This window comes from Palaemon carinicauda, unplaced genomic scaffold, assembly GCF_036898095.1.
Source record: "Palaemon carinicauda isolate YSFRI2023 unplaced genomic scaffold, ASM3689809v2 scaffold25, whole genome shotgun sequence".
NCBI classification, from domain to species: domain Eukaryota; kingdom Metazoa; phylum Arthropoda; class Malacostraca; order Decapoda; family Palaemonidae; genus Palaemon; species Palaemon carinicauda.
The window spans coordinates 290,001-304,269 of NW_027170138.1; the positions used below are offsets into that span (position 1 = coordinate 290,001).

Sequence of the window (14,269 nt, forward strand, 5' to 3'; positions counted from 1 at the left end):
TTTCCAATTAGGGTTGTAGCTTGGCTAGTAATAATGATGATAATAATAATAATAATAATAATAGTATTTTTAATGAATATTATGCTAAAAATAGAAGTTGCCAGGAATTTTCATATATTTGATTTTTTCCTCATAGTTATTGGGAAAAAACCCTCAAATATTTAGACCATATTTAAAAGAAAATATATATAATAATATATATTTTATATTGCTATATTTACATTGAACATGCATTGCTTAAAATAGCCTTTGGGAAAAATAATAATTGTCACTTATTATGATCACATACAAACATACATTTTAACTCTTCTAAAAAGTATATTAAAAACCCCCCCCCTCTCTCTCTCTCTCTCTCTCTCTCTCCTCTCTCTCTCTCTCTCTATAGAAGCTATAAAATTGGTATTTATTGTAGTAAATATTAGATAATTAAAAGATTTAAGCTTAAATTCCTCCCCTGGAGAAGTATTGGAACTTCTTCTTAGCGCCATTTGTGACTGACGCCCACCTCCTCCTGTCTAGCTGGTGTCAAAAAGTCTCCGTTTGCACAGTGTCATTATCTGCCATTATATATAGCTTTTCCCGTCAGTGTAACCGTGATAGGATCGGCTAATTACAGGTAATTAAATTTCTCACGTAATTGTGGTAATTCATTGCAATTAAACATAAATTAACTCCGAAGTTGTCACCAATTCAATATGGCTGCCACGTGTCAAGCAAGCCGGCAGGCGAGCCAAGAGTCAACTCGAAATGTTAACAGCCCATCGTAGGATTCATTATCACATTTCGTATGGAGTATTAACGTGTTTTATCATTTTCTGTGCAAACATTAAACGGGTCGAACCTGTTATACCATTTATTGACACCAGTACTGTTGACCGTGCTATTTAACCGGCATTTCTTTGGATTTGGAAATTATGCCTAAGGTATGTATAGGCCTAGGTAAATTTCAGTCTCGTATATTTGTATAAGTTGGAAGTGTCTTGTACTGTCAAGTTTCGTCATTTTATTTGATACAGAAATGTCGGGTATGGTATCATGTGCAGTATGGGGTCACGTGGCCTATAAGTGGCTTTTATACCCTTTTAATACTTCGGAATTTGAGTAGACAGATAAGTCATTGCGCTAATCAGTTTAAATCGGGTTTGTATTATTTTCGGAGCCTTTGCAGTTTGTTGGGACAGTGAAAAACCACATTTTACAGACAAGAACATCACCCTACCTTACTTAACCTACCTTACTTAACCTAAGGTTCTCCACCTAACCTGACCTAGGAGCCGTAACCTTAGACTGCTCTACTCTTATCTTACCTGTCCCAACGAACTACATTCACCCCAGCTGATCATTAAGGTTCGCCAGCCAAAAAAATCGATAGTCTCGGGTATCAGACTTAACCTGGCTTAATTTATCGGTAAAGATTTACTGTATTACAGATTCTCATTTCGATCAGAAAATATGTCTTCCTGTAGTATATAACGGGATTTGACCGAATTTCAACCGCAAACCAACAACAACCAATTCTACTAACTTTAAGTATCCGAACTGGTTGCTGTTAATACGGATGAAATGAAGGTGGAAACCGGTTTAATCACATTATTTTCTACAGGAAAACATATTTTCTGTTGAAATGTTTAAATGTCTTATATATATTTTGTTAAAATTTTTAAATATGATGACTTGTTCAAAATCCGGTATTATTGTAGTGTATTACAGGGCAATGTAACCTAGTAAAAAAAAAACTACTTTTTCTTATAGAGAAAATTACGCTCTCTTGGAAAATGACACGTTCCCGTCGCAAATTAATAGTTTCAGAAATATATATATCTATCCTACGTTAATGGAGGACCCACCCCCAGTGGGAGCTCTGGGTTTTGGGTAGGAAAAACATACTGGGGAAACGATGTATAATCGTAAAACAAATACTTTCTTCTCTATACATTACCTTCTTGGATTTATAATAATTGGAGGAAAAGACAAAACAGTATAACTGGATAAACTTTGGAGGCGCCGTTGCAAAGGTTATGCCTCGTGAAAAAATACAGTAACCAGTACTGTCAATGTCTGATGTAGATTAAATGTTAGCATTCCATGCTAACATTAGCACGCTCACGCACTTACGTTCGTACATACCAGTTTTCGATCTTCTGCGCAAAAACCCCGCCTCCCTGCGCAGAAACTTTTCCCCCACCAATAGGATTTCTTCTTCCTTAACCGTGAAATGTAACTTCGTCTCTCTACCAGCTCTTCAAGTCTATTACGTGATTACTTATGTAATACCCCCCGGGGGTATACATATTACTTATGACCCTAGAATTACTCTTTATGATCCTATACCTTATAAAATCAATCATTTTAATTCCCATTCAATATTATTTATCATACATCGCATTTTATCTTCCTATATTGGTTTTATTCCTTTTGTTATTTCTGTCACACCCCGATTTCACATAAATACTTGCTCTATACAAGTTTCTCTATCCAATTCATTCATGTTTACCCTCTAGACTCCGTTGTTTTCCCGTTAACCAATCACGAACCTGTACGTATTCAAAGTTTTCACAAAGGGGGTTGTCAGTTGATATTTCCCTACCCCCTTCCTCTAGCTCTTTAAGTGGTCTATTCATACCCCTTCCGCCGAATCCTTTTCCTTGGAAACCTTTATCCTAGTAAGGTGTCCTTCATTTCAAGTGAGATTTATTTTTTCGTATTTTGCGATGGAGGAAGTTATAGAAACTTGTAATGGCTGCAGTATTCCATACCTAAAAGCATTTGCTAAATTCCATGGTGATTTCTATGATTCTTCATCCAATGTTGATAATTTCCTTAAAGCATACGATGTAATTCCTCAACGTTTACAGTGCCCCAAGTGCCGTTCCCTCCTATCTTACAAGAAAGACATTCACGTGTTTTATTGCCGTTCCCTCCTATCTTACAAGAAAGACATTCACGTGTTTTATTGTAATACCAAAACCAAGATACCTAAAACCAAAAATAAACGTCGCTGTGGTTATACTGTTACTTCTTATAAAGGTACATTTTTTGGAAAAAGTCGCCTACCCCCATGGTAGATAATATTTAAAGTTAAGCCGTCAGTCTCACCCTCCCGTGTCCCGCAAGTTTCGACGTCCCCTTCATAACCGTAAGTCATTCAACTAAAGTCATTATATGTGTTTTGTGACCTGTTAACTTCTAGGTTAGGTTAGATGGGTTTGTTAGGTTCTGTACCCTTTTTGTACCTTTTTATATATTTTGTAAAGAATTTGGAACAATTCATTAAAGTACACATGACAATATTACCGTAGCATTGCTACCGTTAGCAATGCCTTTGTAACGTTGTTAACACTGTGTATCATTGGTAACGTTGCTTATTTTAACATTCCTAGTACATACGTGAGGTTTGTGACCTGGGAACTCCTAGGTTAGGTTAGGTGGGTTTGTTAGGTTCTGTACCCTTTTTGAACTTTTTATGTATTGTGTAAAATTTATATGGAAAAATTATTTAAAATACGTATGGAAACATTTAGCATTACTATCTCTAGTAATGTCACCGCACCGTTGGTAACGCTGTGTATCATTCGTATCGTGGCTAATTTTACCGTTTTCAGTAAATACCTGAGGTTGTGACCTGTCAACTACTAGATCAGGTTGGTTTGTTAGGTTCTGTACCCTTTTTGTACTTTTTATATATTGTGTAACCGGTAATATTATCTTAACAATATTATCGTAACAATCCCAGACATCATTGGTAACACTGTGTATCATTGGTAACGTTGCTAATGTTATCGTTCGCAGTACATTCGTGAGTGAAGTGATTCCGTTGAACAAGTGCTTATATTTAAATATTTTAACACATATGTGACAACAGTGATTATATTTTGCCATTTTAACAGAAAATATATGTTTTCCTGTAGAAAATAACGTGATTTAACCGGTTTTCACTTTCATTTCATCCTTAACAGCAACCAATTCGCAACTTAGTTAGTCGAATATGTTGATCTGTTTGTTTGCGGTTGACATAAAGGTCAAATTCGGTTAAATCACGTTATTTACTATAGGAATACATATTTTCTGTTCGAAATCACACCCTGTAATACAATACAACTTTACCATTTGTTGAATATAGAAATTGTTATAGTACAGTTCAGTGCTAACGAGTAGAAAATGGATTTATACCGTTTTCTTTGCCAAGGCAATTTTTTTTTTTTTTTTTTTTTTTTTTTTTGGTTTACTTCAAATGAATGATCGTTTATGTTATTGCAAAGAGATTCACCAGCCAAAAAGATCGATAGTCTCGGGTATCAGACCTAACATATCCTAACCTATCCTTTACCATATCTTTAATGCTGTTTTGGGGGGTAGTTTGACGACATGTTCCTTCATATAATAATTTTTAGGATGCAATGCACAGATGTCCATTTTCTGTAAATAAGTGGTATTAATTATAAGTGTCATGAAATGTTGAAAAGATAGAATTATGAACTGTAATCGGGTAGTGTAGAGGTGGTTGAGTAATCGGAGGTATGTCTGCTAAAATACTTGGTTGCTCGGCTTACACGCAGAGCATGTTGCTCATCTCTTGTCAGTACAGAGGCGAGCCAGGTGTTGAGTTCCTCATGAATGGCAGAGGCAGGGGATGGTGGCATTGCCCTAGCAAGCCGGGCAATGCCCTAGAGACTGACTATAAATACATAGGATCAGGGAGGGCCTGGTAATGGATGCTGATGCCTCAGTAGGTTGACCTATAGGCACCCCCAAATCCCCCAACCTTAGTTCGCAAGGATGGTGAGGTTGCAGCTACTAAAGGAACTAACGAGTTTGAGCGGGACTCGAACCCCAGTCAGCAACGTTACCAAATAAGGCTAACACAATCCTAAAAAAAGCAAGGTTCATATATAGTTTGATTGCTAGCGAAAATGAAATTAGCTATAAGAAATGGATGAGTGCTGGCTAGCTTGTTGTCTTTCTCTGTATATTTAATGTGGGCTGGGTCATAATAACCCTTTTACCCCCAGGCTATTTGGAACTTTCCAACCTTTAACCCCCAGGGGTTATTTTTTTTTAAGCACATTTTGCAGTATATATTTTTTTAAATTGCTCTAACAGCCTTAATTTTCATCATAGAGAGGTCAGGTTGGTCTCTTTCTCTTGGAAAATGCCTGAAGTATCTCAAAAAATTATCAAAAATATGAAAAAAAAAAAATTTTATAGCATTTATTTGCTAGGACGTACCGGTACGTCCATGGGGGTAAAGGAATGGCTTTTGTGAAACGTACCAGTACGTCCTTTGGGGGTAAAAGGGATACCTTACGTATCGGTCGATTTAAATGTGAGGTATGTTTTTTACTCTGTCCATTGTTTTCATTTAAGAGACTGTGGCGGGATATCAAGAGTTACGTTCTCCATGGCGGAATTCAAAAAGAAAATTTTATTCAATATTTATCTTATGTCTTTATCTGCCTGGTAAAAATTATTATACGTATTTTAATGTTCAGTTTCTTTTTTTCAATAATTAGCAAACTAAAGTGTGCTTATTTTTCCAGCAGCGCAAGAGGTCTAATTCCCTGCTTCAAGCCGCCAAACTGTACCCCCACCCATCTACGTTTACGACAGGGTCAGTGACAGTTCTTCCTTTGTCAACAGAAGACCCACAGCCTTTGACCTCCCAAACTTAAGGTAAGGATTTATTTGTGAATTGTCATTCTGCTATAGTTTGTGACCTGGTAAGGGGGTCCGGGGTCTTGCCCCCGGCTAGGGGTTGCAACCTGGCAACTACTAAGTTAGGTTAGGTGGGTTTGTTAGGTTCTGTACCCTTTTACAAATCTCAAATGTGTTAAATAATCATAGTTTGCATATGTTCAGCCACTTACATGATCCATATATTTTTCCAACCTTGTTATCTTGTTCTTATTTAGCATTTCAGACTTCTTATTGCTGTAAATCTCTCGTTTATGACACCCCCACCCTTAAAACCCTGGTATCATACTGGTGCCGCCCATAATTGTCTTTGTGACCTGCCAGAAGATGTGTGGTTTTAGCACACAAACTCCACTATCTGTGCTTGCAAGAAGTCTCCTACTCTAGTGGAGGGTTAGAGTAGGAACAAAAGGAGAAAAATATCTCTGGCAGGGATATATTGATATGACCTTAGTGGGAAGGAAGAGGTTTGCCTTCGTGGAATGCTAGTGTTTTACAAACGCCAACATCATTCCTCAACCACATTTATTCCTCCCATTTTATAGGACCATGTGGTTTGACTCAAGGTGTAACAACTAGCTCTTATGGATGGATTTCAAAATGCATGCTACAAACAAGGTCGTTGTTGAAGTTGTCGTCGTTGAAGTTGTCGTCGTTGAAGTTATCGAAGTTGATGTTATCTTCATATTGAAGTCTTAGTATTGCATTCGTCAAAGTCATCGTCATTGAGTTCGTCTAAGTCTTCGTCGTTATTATCAGAGTCGTCTTCATATGTAATTTTTGCATGAAGAATTTATATCTTTTTCAGGAAATCTTATAATTTTTTTTTTTTACCTTTTTTTTCAGAACTTAATCCGGAAACATTAATCTTCCTAATTGTGTTCTAGCTACCACCACATGTTTTTCTAATTTATTAAACTTTATATAAGAAATATGTGTTACTTCTCATTTCAGACTACGATCTACTGTACATGGTGATCCCAGCATCATTGCATGTTGGAAAGGATATTTTATGAAGGTTTTCGCCATCACTCAACTTATTCCGTTCGGAACATTGGGAAACGCCTGTAAGCTACTCCCCGTTCCCACTCTTTTTAACCTTGGGATTTAGGTCGGGAATCCTCGCCAGGAAGGACAAGACTCCTGCGGAACGTGAGAAACGAACGTAATGGAACCCTGACCTAAGGTTATCATGCAAGGGATTAACCGGTTGCAGACCTACCGTGAGGTATTAGGAGTACCTGCGATAAACTTTCCCAGAAGACATTGCAGAATCTTGCAATTAGTGTTCCAAAGCTCTTAAAAGGTTTTAAGATTAGGGCTATCTATAAAATAAAGAATAGGGAGTTTTAACCCAAATATTGTGTTGAAGGCTGATTTATATATTAGCCTGTTCTATAATGCTGGTATTTTTTAGTATGATTTCGGAGGACTTTATTCGGAAGAAAATGTTCTTCATAATTGTGTTATACTGTAGTTAATTTACTATTTTTTCTTTCAGAGTATTATCTACAAAATGATAGAAATGAAAGCATTATTTTGTAAATGATCATTTGTTCCGATATGGTATACTTTAATGCACTGCATACTTTTAGGAGGTCCTGGAATCTCCTAGTCTTGACTAGAAAAATGTAAACTTATCATGTGATCTGCCAGAAGATATCTGATTCAAGCACATAAATGCCGCTATGATGTGACCTGCCAGAAGATGTGTGGTTTTAGCACACAAACTCCACTATCTGTGCTTGCAAGAAGATGAGTCTCCTACTCTAGTGGAGGGTTAGAGTAGGAACAAAAGGAGAAAAATATCTCCGGGTGGGATGTTTCAATATCACCTAGTGGGAAGGAAGAGGTTTGCCTTCGTGGAATGCTAGTGTTTTACAAACACCAACTTCATTCCTCAACCACATTTATTCCTCCCGTTTTATAGGACCATGTGGTTTGACTCAAGGTGTAACAACTAGCTCTTATGGATGGATTTCAAAATGCATACTACCAACAAGGTCGTTGTTGATGTTATCATATTTGAAGTCTTAGGTGTCATCGAACTCTTCAAAGTCTTCGTCGTCATCAGAGTCGTCTTCATATGTAATTTTTGCATGAAGAATTTATATCTTTTTCAGGAAATCTTATAATTTTTTTTTTTACCTTTTTTTTTCAGAACTTAATCCGGAAAAATTGAATCTTAAATGTGTTTTAGCTACCATCACTTTTTTCAATTTATTAAACTTCATATAAGAAATATGTGTTACTTCTCATTTCAGACTATGATCTACTGTACATGGTGATCCCAGCATCATCGCATGTTGGAAAGGATATTTTATGAAGGTTTTCGCCATCACTCACCTTATTCCGTTCGGAACATCGGGAAACGCCTGTAAGCTACTCCCCGTTCCCACTCTTTTTAACCCTTGGATTTAGGTCGGGAATCCTCGCCAGGAAGGACAAGACTCCTGAGGAACGTGAGAAACGAACGTAATGGAACCCTGACCTAAGGTTATCATGCAAGGGATTAACCGGTTGCAGACGTACCGTGAGGTATTAGGAGTACCTGCGATAAACTCTCCCAGAAGACATAGCAGAATCTTGCAATTAGTGTTCCAGAGCTCTTGGAAGGTTTTAAGAAAAGGGCTATCTATAATATAAAGAATAGGGAGTTTTAACCCAAATATTTTCCACTGCATTCTTAGGAGGTCCTGGAATCTCCCAGTCATGACTAGAAAAATGTAAACTTATCATGTGATCTGCTAGAAGATGTCTTGATTCAAGCACAACAATTGCCGCTATGATGTGACCTGCCAGAAGATGTGTGGTTTTAGCACACAAACTCCACTATCTGTGCTTGCAAGAAGAGTCTCCTACTCTAGTGGAGGGTTAGAGTAGGAACAAAAGGAGAAAAATATCTCTGGCAGGGATATTTTGATATGACCTTAGTGGGAAGGAAGAGGTTTGCCTTCGTGGAATGCTAGTGTTTTACAAATGCCAAAATCATTCCTCAACCCCATTTATTCCTCCCACTTTATAGAACCATGTGGTTTGACTCAAGGTGTAACAACTAGCTCTTATGGATGGATTTCAAAATGCATACTACAAACAAGGTCGTCGTCAAAGTCATCGTCATTGAGTTCGTCTAAGTCTTCGTCGTTATCATCAGAGTCGTCTTCATATGTAATTTTTGCATGTAGAATTTTATATCTTTTTCAGGAAATCTTATAATTTTTTTTTTTACATTTTTTTCAGAACTTAATCCGGAAAAATTTCATCTATCTAATTGTTTTAGCTACCACCACTTGTTTTTTTAATTTATTAAACTTTATATAAGAAATATGTGTTACTTCTCATTTCAGAGTACGATCTACTGTACATGGTGATCCCAGCATCATCACATGTTGGAAAGGATATTTTATGAAGGTTTTCGCCATCACTCAACTTATTCCGTTCGGAACATCGGGAAACGCCTGTAAGCTACTCCCTGTTCCCACTCTTTTTAACCTTGGGATTTAGGTCGGGAATCCTCGGCCTGAAGGACAAGACTCCTGAGGAACCTGAGAAACGAACGTTAAGGGTGTGACCTAAGGTCATCCTGCAATTGATTAACCGGTTGCAGACCTACCGTGAGGTATTAGGAGTACCTGCGATAAACTCGCCCAGAAGACATTGCAGAATCTTGCAATTAGTGTTCCAGAGCTCTTGGAAGGTTTTAAGAAAAGGGCTATCTATAAAATAAAGAATAGGGAGTTTTAACCCAAATATTGTGTTGAAGGCTGATTTATATATTAGCCTGTTCTATAATGCTGGTATTTTTTAGTATGATTTCGGAGGACTTTATTCGGAAGAAAATGTTCTTCATTATTGTGTTACTGTATAGTTAATTTATTTTTTTTGTCTTTCAGAGTATGATCTACAAAATGATAGAAGTGATATTTTATAAATGACAATTTGTTCCGATATGATATACTTCAATGCACTGCATTCATAGGGGGTCCTGGAATCCCCCAGTCATGACTAGAAAAATCCAAAATATGTGAACTGTTAGATGTCTGATTTAAGCGCACAATTGCCACTATAATGTGACTTGCCAGAAGATGTGTGGTTTTAGCACACAAACTCCACTATCTGTGCTTGCCAGAAGATGAGTGTCCTACTCTAGTGGAGGGTTAGAGTAGGAACAAAAGGAGAAAAATATCTCTGGCAGGGATATTTCGATATGACCTAGTGGGAAGGAAGAGGTTTGCCTTCGTGGAAAGCTAGTGTTTTACAAACACCAACTTCATTCCTCAACCACATTTATTCCTCCCATTTTATTGGACCATGTGGTTCGACTAAAGGTGCATCAAGTTTCTCTTCTGGGTGGATGCATTTCTAAATGCATGCTACAAACAAGGTCGTCGTTGATGTTACCATATTTCTTAGTTGTCATCGAATTCATCAGAGACTTCGTCGTTATTATCAGTCGTCGTCTTCATATGTTATTTTTGCTTGTAGAATTTATATCTTTTTCAGGAAATATAAGTTTATTTTATACATTTTTTTTTTTTTCAGAACTTAATCCGGAAAAATTGAATTGGGTTTTAGCTACCACCACTTGTTTTTTTAATTTATTAAACTTTATATAAGAAATATGTGTTACTTCTCATTTCAGAGTACGATCTACTGTACATGGTGATCCCAGCATCATCGCATGTTGGAAAGGATATTTTATGAAGGTTTTCGCCATCACTCAACTTATTCCATTCGGAACATCGGGAAACGCCTGTAAGCTACTCCCCGTTCCCACTCTGTTTACCCTGGGATTTAGGTCGGGAATCCTCGCCAGGAAGGACAGACTCCTGAGGAACGTGAGAAACGAACGTAATGGAACCCTCTAAGGGTGTGACCTAAGGTCATCCTTCAAGTGATTAACCAGTTGCAGACCTACCGTGAGGTATTAGGAGTACCTGCGATAAACTCTCCCAGAAGACATTGCAGAATCTTGCAATTAGTGTTCCAAAGCTCTTGAAAGGCTTTAAGAAAAGGGCTATCTATAAAATAAAGAATAGGGTGTTTTAACCCAAACATTGTGTTGAAGGCTGATTTATATATTAGCCTGTTCTATAATGCTGGTATTTTTTAGTATGATTCGTTGGAGAACTTTATTTGGAAGAAAATGTTCTTCATTATTGTGTTACTGTATAGTTAATTTATTTTTTTTGTCTTTCAGAGTATGATCTACAAAATGATAGAAGTGATATTTTATAAATGACAATTTGTTCCGATATGATATACTTCAATGCACTGCATTCATAGGGGGTCCTGGAATCCCCCAGTCATGACTAGAAAAATCCAAAATATGTGAACTGTTAGATGTCTGATTTAAGCGCACAATTGCCACTATAATGTGACTTGCCAGAAGATGTGTGGTTTTAGCACAAGAACTCCATTATCTGTTCATGCCAGAAGATGTGTCTCCTACTCTAGTGGAGGGTTAGAGTAGGAACAAAAGGAGAAAAATATCTGCGGGTGGGATATTTCAATATGACCTAGTGGGAAGGAAGAGGTTTGCCTTCGTGGAAAGCTAGTGTTTTACAAACACCAACTTCATTCCTCAACCACATTTATTCCTCTCATTTTATTGGACCATGTGGTTCGACTAAAGGTGCATCAAGTTTCTCTTCTGGGTGGATGCATTTCTAAATGCATGCTACAAACAAGGTCGTCGTTGATGTTACCATATTTCTTAGTTGTCATCGAATTCATCAGACACTTCGTCGTTATCAGTCGTCGTCTTCATATGTAATTTTTGCTTGTAGAATTTATATCTTTTTCAGGAAATATAAGTTTATTTTATACATTTTTTTTTTTCAGAACTTAATCCGGAAAAATTGAATCTTCCTAATAGGATTTTAGCCACCACCACTTGTTTTTTTAATTTATTAAACTTTATATAAGAAATATGTGTTACTTCTCATTTCAGAGTACGATCTACTGTACATGGTGATCCCAGCATCATCGCATGTTGGAAAGGATATTTTATGAAGGTTTTCGCCATCACTCAACTTATTCCATTCGGAACATCGGGAAACGCCTGTAAGCTACTCCCCGTTCCCACTCTGTTTACCCTGGGATTTAGGTCGGGAATCCTCGCCAGGAAGGACAAGACTCCTGAGGAACTTGAGAAACGAACGTTATGGAACCCTGGGGTGTGACCTAATGTCATCCTGCAAGTGATTAACCAGTTGCAGACCTACCGTGAGGTATTAGGAGTACCTGCGATAAACTCTCCCAGAAGACATTGCAGAATCTTGCAATTAGTGTTCCAAAGCTCTTGAAAGGCTTTAAGAAAAGGGCTATCTATAAAATAAAGAATAGGGTGTTTTAACCCAAACATTGTGTTGAAGGCTGATTTATATATTAGCCTGTTCTATAATGCTGGTATTTTTTAGTATGATTCGTTGGAGAACTTTATTTGGAAGAAAATGTTCTTCATTATTGTGTTACTGTATAGTTAATTTATTTTTTTTGTCTTTCAGAGTATGATCTACAAAATGATAGAAGTGATATTTTATAAATGACAATTTGTTCCGATATGATATACTTCAATGCACTGCATTCATAGGGGGTCCTGGAATCCCCCAGTCATGACTAGGAAAATCCAGACTATCATTGAACTGTTAGAAGATGTCTGATTTAAGCACACAATTGCCACTATAATGTGACTTGCCAGAAGATGTGTGGTTTTAGCACACAAACTCCACTATCTGTGCTTGCCAGAAGATGAGTGTCCTACTCTAGTGGAGGGTTAGAGTAGGAACAAAAGGAGAAAAATATCTCTGGCAGGGATATTTCGATATGACCTAGTGGGAAGGAAGAGGTTTGCCTTCGTGGAATGCTAGTGTTTTACAAACACCAACTTCATTCCTCAACCACATTTATTCCTCCCATTTTATTGGACCATGTGGTTCGACTAAAGGTGCATCAAGTTTCTCTTCTGGGTGGATGCATTTCTAAATGCATGCTACAAACAAGGTCGTCGTTGATGTTACCATATTTCTTAGTTGTCATCGAATTCATCAGAGACTTCGTCGTTATTATCAGTCGTCGTCTTCATATGTAATTTTTGCTTGTAGAATTTATATCTTTTTCAGGAAATATAAGTTTATTTTATACATTTTTTTTTTTTTCAGAACTTAATCCGGAAAAATTGAATTGGGTTTTAGCTACCACCACTTGTTTTTTTAATTTATTAAACTTTATATAAGAAATATGTGTTACTTCTCATTTCAGAGTACGATCTACTGTACATGGTGATCCCAGCATCATCGCATGTTGGAAAGGATATTTTATGAAGGTTTTCGCCATCACTCAACTTATTCCATTCGGAACATCGGGAAACGCCTGTAAGCTACTCCCCGTTCCCACTCTGTTTACCCTGGGATTTAGGTCGGGAATCCTCGCCAGGAAGGACAAGACTCCTGAGGAACTTGAGAAACGAACGTTATGGAACCCTGGGGTGTGACCTAATGTCATCCTGCAAGTGATTAACCAGTTGCAGACCTACCGTGAGGTATTAGGAGTACCTGCGATAAACTCTCCCAGAAGACATTGCAGAATCTTGCAATTAGTGTTCCAAAGCTCTTGAAAGGCTTTAAGAAAAGGGCTATCTATAAAATAAAGAATAGGGAGTTTTAACCCAAATATTTTGCACTGCATTCTTAGGAGGTCCTGGAATCTCGCAGTCATGACTAAAAAAGTGTAAGCTATAATGTGATCTGCTAGAAGATGTCTGATTCAAGCACACAAACTCCACTATCTGTGCTTGCAAGAAGATGAGTCTCCTACTCTAGTGGAGGGTTAGAGTAGGAACAAAAGGAGAAAAATATCTCCGTGTGGGATATTTCAATATGACCTAGTGGGAAGGAAGAGGTTTGCCTTCGTGGAATGCTAGTGTTTTACAAACACCAGCTTCATTCCTCAACCACATTTATTCCTCCCATTTTATTGGACCATGTGGTTCGACTAAAGGTGCATCAAGTTTCTCTTCTGGGTGGATGCATTTCTAAATGCATGCTACAAACAAGGTCGTCGTTGATGTTACCATATTTCTTAGTTGTCATCGAATTCATCAGAGACTTCGTCGTTATTATCAGTCGTCGTCTTCATATGTTATTCATCAGAGACTTCGTCGTTATTATCACTCGTCGTCTTCATATGTTATTTTTGCTTGTAGAATTTATATCTTTTTCAGGAAATATAAGTTTATTTTATACATTTTTTTTTTTTTTCAGAACTTAATCCGGAAAAATTGAATTGGGTTTTAGCTACCACCACTTGTTTTTTTAATTTATTAAACTTTATATAAGAAATATGTGTTACTTCTCATTTCAGAGTACGATCTACTGTACATGGTGATCCCAGCATCATCGCATGTTGGAAAGGATATTTTATGAAGGTTTTCGCCATCACTCAACTTATTCCATTCGGAACATCGGGAAACGCCTGTAAGCTACTCCCCGTTCCCACTCTGTTTACCCTGGGATTTAGGTCGGGAATCCTCGCCAGGAAGGACAGACTCCTGAGGAACGTGAGAAACGAACGTAAT

The 14,269-nt window shown here is 37.4% G+C and overlaps 1 long non-coding RNA gene across 2 annotated transcripts in view; it reads left to right on the forward strand.

Annotated features, from left to right (window-relative positions):
• Positions 1-14,269, forward strand: part of LOC137636200 (uncharacterized) — an 87,106-nt gene that overhangs the window by 60,108 nt on the left and 12,729 nt on the right. Inside the window, exons 1-2 of one of the 2 annotated variants that reach the window (XR_011042984.1) lie at positions 505-616; positions 5,538-5,670. This is a non-coding gene — a long non-coding RNA (uncharacterized lncRNA). Of the gene's footprint in view, positions 1-504; positions 617-5,537; positions 5,671-14,269 lie in introns of those variants that run through there. The other variant, XR_011042983.1, reaches the window with a different exon arrangement.